Source organism: Triticum aestivum, chromosome 5A (genome assembly GCF_018294505.1).
Source record: "Triticum aestivum cultivar Chinese Spring chromosome 5A, IWGSC CS RefSeq v2.1, whole genome shotgun sequence".
NCBI lineage: Eukaryota > Viridiplantae > Streptophyta > Magnoliopsida > Poales > Poaceae > Triticum > Triticum aestivum.
In genome coordinates, this window is record NC_057806.1 from 393,002,328 (window position 1) to 393,009,875 (window position 7,548).

A 7,548-nucleotide genomic window follows, 5' to 3' on the forward strand; every position below is an offset into this window, starting at 1 on the left:
ATGTGGATTGTGTTGTTGGTTGTGAAATGTTGGGTTCTAGCACGGATGTTTGGCCTTTGTTGGCCTCTTGGGATGTTGCGATTTCAATCTGGTAGCTTTTAGTCCTTTGTGTTAGGCTGGAGTTGTGCTGAACTTCTTATGAATTGTGGTGGTTTTCAGTAATGAAAATCAGAAGGGGCAAGCCCTTCTTTGATCAAAAAAATTTAATCGTCCTTATATATTCATCAGTCTTGCTATAAGTCGCAGTAGATGCTATATAGGTCCGTCGGATCTTACATCAAGATCCGTGCTTTCAGATTTTCTTTTTTCTCTCTTAAATCTCAGTCGAGTGAGACATAGACACGCCATTAAACAGAGGCTCGGGCGCCATTAATGGAGACCTTGGGAGAGAGGTGGACGGCAGATGGAGGTCAAAGGGCTCTCCTCCCGATAAGCACGCGCAGGGGTCTGATCGCACGCCTCTCGTACTCAAATAGCTACCCTGCACGGCGCCTCCTAGCTAATAAAAAATGGGGACGCGTGGCGGCACGTAAATGGTACTAGTAAGTAGAACGCCCACGGTTTCAATAATACTTGTGTTTCCGATTGTAACGTGACAACACTTGTTCCAAAATGACTTTGTTGATTGTTAATGTGTGCGCCTTCGCAAATCGGACTGCAAATTTACCACAGCATGTTGGTGCCATGTCATGGCACCAAGCCAAGTTTCATTATTTTCATGCGTGTTTTCGATTTACAGGAATTAAAAAACTAAGTTTCTCAATGTTTCCAACCCAGCCACGACGCCCAGAATTTTGAATTTCATTCCAATTTCTTGCATGGAACCTAGAAATTTACCCGAGGACACACATGTGATTTTTCTGTTGGGGATCGTAGCAGAAATGTAAAATTTTCTACGCATCACCAAGATCAATCTATGGAGTAATCTAGAAACGAGGGGAAGGAGAGTGCATCTACATACCCTTGTAGATTGCTAAGCGGAAGCGTTCAAGTGAACAGGGTTGATGGAGTCGTACTCGTCGTGATCCAAATCACCGATGATCCTAGCGCCGAACGGACGGCACCTCCGCGTTCAACACATGTACGGTTGGGAGACGTATCCTCCTTCTTGATCCAGCAAGGTGAGAGGAGAAGTTGAGGGAAAACTCCGACAGCACGACGGCGTGGTGGTGATGGAGCTAGTGGTTCTCCGGCAGGGCTTCGACAAGCACTACTGAGGAGGATGAGGTGTTGGAGGAGGAAGAGGGCTGCGCCAGGGGAAGGCTGTGGCTGCCCTCTCTCTCCCTCACTATATATAGGGGGAAGGGAGGAGGGGGAGGCGCCCTAGGGTTCCCTAGGGGAGGGGCGGCGGCCACAGGGGAAACCCTAGATGGGTTTGGGCGCCCCCACCCCCTAGGAAACTTGCCCCCCCCAAGCCGGAGGGGCGGCTGCCCTAGGGGTGGCGCCCCCACCTCTCCTAGTTACGTGAGATGGGGTGGGAGGGGCGCTCAGCCCCTTAGTGGGCTGATGTGCCCTCTCCCCTTGGCCCATAAGGCCCCAACGCTTGCCGGGGCCTCCGAAACCCCTTTCGGACACGCTGGTCATCACCTGGTACCCCCGGAACAATTCCGGACTCCAATACCCTTCGTCCAATATACCGATCTTCACCTTCGGACCATTTCGGAGCTCCTCGTCATGTCCAGGATCTCATCCGGGACTATGAACAACCTTGGGTAACCACATACTATTTCCCATAACAACTCTAGCGTCACCGAACCTTAAGTGTGTAGACCCTACGGGTTCAGGAACCATGCAGACATGACCGAGACAACTCTTCGACCAATAACCAACAACGGGATCTGGATACCCATGTTGGCTCCCACATGTTCCACGAAGATCTCATCGGATGAACCACGATGTCGAGGATTCAATCAATCCCGTATACAATTCCCTTTGTCCAGCGGTATTGTACTTGCCCGAGATTCGATCGTCGGTATCCCGATACCTTGTTCAATCTCGTTACCAGCAAGTCTCTTTACTCGTTCCGTAACACATCATCCCGTGATCAACTCCTTGGTCACATTGTGCACATTATGATGATGTCCTACCGAGTGGGCCCAGAGATACCTCTTCGTTTACACGGAGTGACAAATCCCAGTCTCGATTCGTACCAACCCAACAGACACTTTCGAAGATACCTGTAGTGTACCTTTATAGCCACCCAGTTACGTTGTGACGTTTGGCACACCCAAAGCACTCCTACGGTATCCGGGAGTTGCACAATCTCATGGTCTAAGGAAATGATACTTGACATTAGAAAAGCTTTAGCAAATGAACTACACGATCTTGTGCTACGCATAGGATTGGGTCTTGTCCATCACATCATTCTCCTAATGATGTGATCCCATTATCAATGACATCCAATGTCCATGGTCAGGAAACCGTAACCATCTATTGATCAACGAGCTAGTCAACTAGAGGCTTACTAGGGACATGATGTTGTCTATGTATCCACACATGTATCTGAGTTTCCTATCAATACAATTCTATCATGGATAATAAACGATTATCATGAACAAGGAAATATAATAATAACCAATTTATTATTGCCTTTAGGGCTTATTTCCAACAGTCTCCCACTTGCACTAGAGTCAATAATCTAGTTCACATCGCCATGTGATTAACACTCATAGGTCACATCGCCATGTGACCAACATCCAAAGAGTTTACTAGACTCTTTAATCTAGTTCACATCACTATGTGATTAACACTCAATGAGTTCTGGGTTTGATCATGTTATGATTGTGAGAGAGGTTGTAGTCAATGGGTCTTGCCATATTCAGATCCCTATGTATTTCGCAAAACTTATGTCATATCGTAGATGCTGCTACCACGTTCCACTTGGAGCTATTCCAAATTGTTGCTCCATTATATGTATCCGGTATCTCTACTCAGAGCTATCTGGATAGGTGTTAAGCTTGCATCGACGTAACTCTTTATGTCGAACTCTTTATCACCTCCATAACCGAGAAACATTTCATTATTCCTCTAAGGATAATTTTTGACTGCCATTCGGTGATCCACTCCTAGATCACCTTTGTACCCTCTTGCCAGACATGTGGCAAGGCACACATTAGGTGCGGTACTCAGCATGGCATACCGTATAGAGCCTATGACAAAAGCATAGGGGACGACCTTCGTCCTTCTTCTTTCTTCTGCCGTGGTCAAGCTTTGAGTCTTACTCAACTTCACACCTTACAACTCAGGTAAGAACCCCTTCTTTGACTGATCTATTTTGAACTCCTTCAAAAACATGTCAAGGTGTGCGTTCTTTGAAAGTATCATTAGACGTCTTGATCTATTTCTATAGATCTTGATGCCCAATATGTAAGCAGCTTTATCCGGGTCTTCCTTTGAAAATCACTCTTCAAACAACCGTTTATGCTTTCCAGAAATTCTACATCATTTCGAATCAACAATATGTCATCCACATATACTTATCAGAAATGTTGTAGTGCTCCCACTCACTTTCTTGTAAATACAAGTTTCTAGCAAACATTGTATAAACCTAAAAGCTTTGATCACTCCATCAAAACATATATTCTCACTCCGAGATGCTTGCTCTAGTCCATAGAAGGATCGCTGGAGCCAGCATACATTTTAGCATCCTTAGGATCGACAAAACTTTGATTGTATCACATACAACTCTATCTTACGAAAACTGGTAAGAAAACTCGTTTTGACATCCATCTGTCAGATTTCATAATCGAAAAATACAGCTAATGCTAACATGATTCTGATGGACTTAAGCATCGCTACGGGTGAGAAATTATCATCGTAGTCAACTCCTTGAACTTGTGAAAAGATTCTTTCCCACAAGTCGAGCTTCATAGACGGTAACATTACCGCCCACGTCCGTCTTCTTCTTAAAGATCAATTTATCTCAATGGCTTGCCGATCATCGGGCAAGTCCACCAAAGTCCACACTTTGTTCTGATATATGGATCCTATCTCGGATTTCATGGCTTCTAACCATTTGTCGAAATACGGGCCCACCATCGCTTCTCCATAGCTCGTAGGTTCATTGTTGTCTAACAACATGATATCTAAGACAGGATTACCGTACCACTCAGGAGTAGTATATATCCTTGTCGACCTACGAGGTTCGATAGCAATTTGACCCGAAGTTTCATGATCACTATCATTAACTTCCTCTTTAACAGACGTAGGCAGCATAGAAAACATCTTTCTGTGTTGCATCACTCTCTGGTTGAAGTAAAGGTTCGACAACCTCATCAAGTTCTATCTTCCTCCCACTCAATTCATTCGAGAGAAACTCCTTCTCGAGAAAGGACCCGTTCTTAGCGACAAACAATTTGCCCTCGGATCTGAGATAGAAGGTGTACCCAACTGTCACCTTTGGGTATCCTATGATGATGTGTTTGTCCGCTTTGGGTTTGAGCTTCTTCGGCTGAAGCTTTAAGCATCGCAGCCCCAAACATTAAGAAATGACAACTTTGGTTTCTTGCCAAACCAATGTTCATATGACGTCATCTCAATGTACTTAGATGGTGTCCTATCTAAAGTGAATGCAGCTATCTTTAACGCATAACCTCAAAATGAAAACGGTAGATTGGTAAGAGACATCATAGATCGCACCATATCTCATAGGGTTCGATTACGACGTCCGGACACACCATTACCTTGTGGTGTTCCAGGTGGCTTCAACTGTGAAACAATTCCACAATGTCTTAAGTGATTGCCAAACTCATAACTCAGAAAATCCCCTTTTGATCAGATTGTAGGAACATGATCTTATTGTTATGATGATTCTTAACTTCACTCTGAAATCGCTTGAACTTTTCAAATGTTTTAGACTTGTGCTTCATTGAGTAAATATACCTATATCTACTCAAATCGTCAGTGAAGATGAGAAAATAGTGATATCCACCGCACGCTTCAATTCTCATTGGATCACATGCATCAGCATGTATGATTTCCAACAAGTCACTTGCCCATTTCATTGTACCTGAAAACGGGGTCTTAGTCATCCTGCCCATGAGGCATGGCTCGCATGTGTCAAGCGATTCAAAATCAAGTGACTCCAAACATCCATCGACATGGAGTTTCTTCATGCACCAATATGACCTAAGGGGCAGTGCCACAAGAAAGTGGTACTATCTGCATCTTTTGGCGTGAACATGTGTATTACTACGACCGAGATTCACTAAACCATTCACATAGGGTGCATGACCATGGAAGGTATTATTCATGTAGACAGAATAACCATTATTCTCTAACTTAAATGAATAACCGTATTGCAATGAACATGATCTAATCATATTCATGCTCAACGTAGACACCTGATAACATTTATCTAGGTTCAATACTAATCCCGAAGGCAGATGGAGCGTGCGATGGTGATCTCATCAACTTTGGAAACACTTCCAACACACATCGTCACCTTGCCCTTAGCCAGTCTCCGTTTAGTCCGTAGCTTTTGCTTCAAGTCACCAATAATAGCAACTGAACCAGTATCCAATACCCAGGTGCTACTAGGAGTACTAGTGAGGTACACATTAATAACACGTATATACTTTGTTGAAGTTGCCAGCCTCCTTATCTACCATGCATTTGGGGTAATTCCGCTACCAATGAACGTTCCCCTTACAATAGAAGTACTTAGTCTCGGGTTTGGGTTCAACCTTGGGATCCTTCACTGGAGCGGCAACTGGTTTGTCATCCATGAAGTTTCCCTTCTAGCCCTTGCCCTTCTTGAAACCAGTGGTCTTGTTAAACCATCAACACTTGATGCTCCTTCTTGATTTCTACCTTTTGCGGTCTTAAGCACCACGAACAGCTCCGGGATCAACTCCATCCCTTGCATGTCATAGTTCATCACGAAGATCTAGTATCTTAGTGATAGTGGCTAGAGAACTCTATCAATCACTATCTTATCTGGATGTTTAACTCCCACTTGATTTAAGTGATTGTAGCACCCAGACATTCTGAGCACATGCTCACTAGTTGAGCTATTCTCCTCCATCTTGTTGGCAAAAGAACTTGTCAGAGGTCTCACACCTCTCTACACGGGCATGAGCCTGAAATCCCAATTTCAGCTCTTGGAACATCTCACATGTTCTATGGCGTTCAAGACGTCATTGGAATCCCGATTCTAAGCCATAAAGTATGGTGCACTAAACTATCAAGTAGTCATTAGGATGTGTCTGTCAGGTGTTCACAACATCCATAGACGAAGTTGTAGGGGTTTGCACATCGAGTGGTGCATCAAAGACGTAAGCCTTCTGTGTAGCAGTGAGGACACTCCTCGGACTATGGACCTAGTCTGCATCATTGCTTACAATATCTTTCAACTTAATCTTTCTCTAGGAACGTATTGAAACAGGGAGCTACAACGTGAGCTACTTATCTACAACATATTTGCCAAGACAATTTAGACTATGTTCATGATAATTGAGTTCATCTAATCAAATTAATTTAATGAACTCACACTCAGATAGACATCCCTCTAGTCATCTAAGTGAGACATGATCCGAGTCAACTAGGTCGTGTTCGATCATCACGTGAGATGGACTAGTCAACATCGGTGAACATCTACATGTTGATCGTATCTTCTATACGACTCATGCTCGACCTTTCGGTCTTCCGTGTTCCGAGGCCATGTCTGTACATGCTAGCCTCGTCAAGTCAACCTAAGTGTATTGCGTGTGTAAATTTGGCTTACACGCGTTATATTCGAACGTTAGAATCTATCACACCCGATCATCACATGGTGCTTCGAAACAACGAACCTTCGCAATGGTGCACAGTAAGGGGGAACACTTTTCTTGAAATTTTAGTGAGGGATCATCTTATTTAAGCTACTGTCGTTCTAAGCAAATAAGATGTAAAACATGATAAACATCACATGCAATCAAATAGTGACATGATATGGCCAATATCATTTTGCTCCTTTTGATCTCCATCTTCGGGGCTCCATGATCATCGTTGTCACCGGCATGACACCATGATCTCCATCATCATGATCTCCATCATCGTGTCTTCTTGAAGTTGTCTCGTCATCTATTACTTCTACTACTATGGCTAATGCTTTAGAAATAAAGTAAAGTAATTACATGGCGTTTATGTTGACACGCAGGTCATAAATAAATTAAGACAACTCCTATGGCTCCTGCTGGTTGTCATACTCATCGACATGCAAGTCGTGATTCCTATTACAAGAACATGATCAATCTCATACATCACATATATCATTCATCACATCCTTTTGGCCATATCACATCACAAGGCATATGCTGCAAAAACAAGTTAGACGTCCTCTAATTGTTGTTGCAAGTTTTTACGTGGTTGCTATAGGTTTCTAGCAAGAACGTTTCTTACCTACGCCAAAACCACAACGTGATATGCCAATTTCTATTTACCCTTCATAAGGACCCTTTTCATCGAATCCGATCCGACTAAAGTGGGAGAGACAGGCACCCGCTAGCCACCTTATGCAACTAGTGCGTGTCAGTCGGTGGAACCAGTCTCACGTAAGAGTACGTGTAA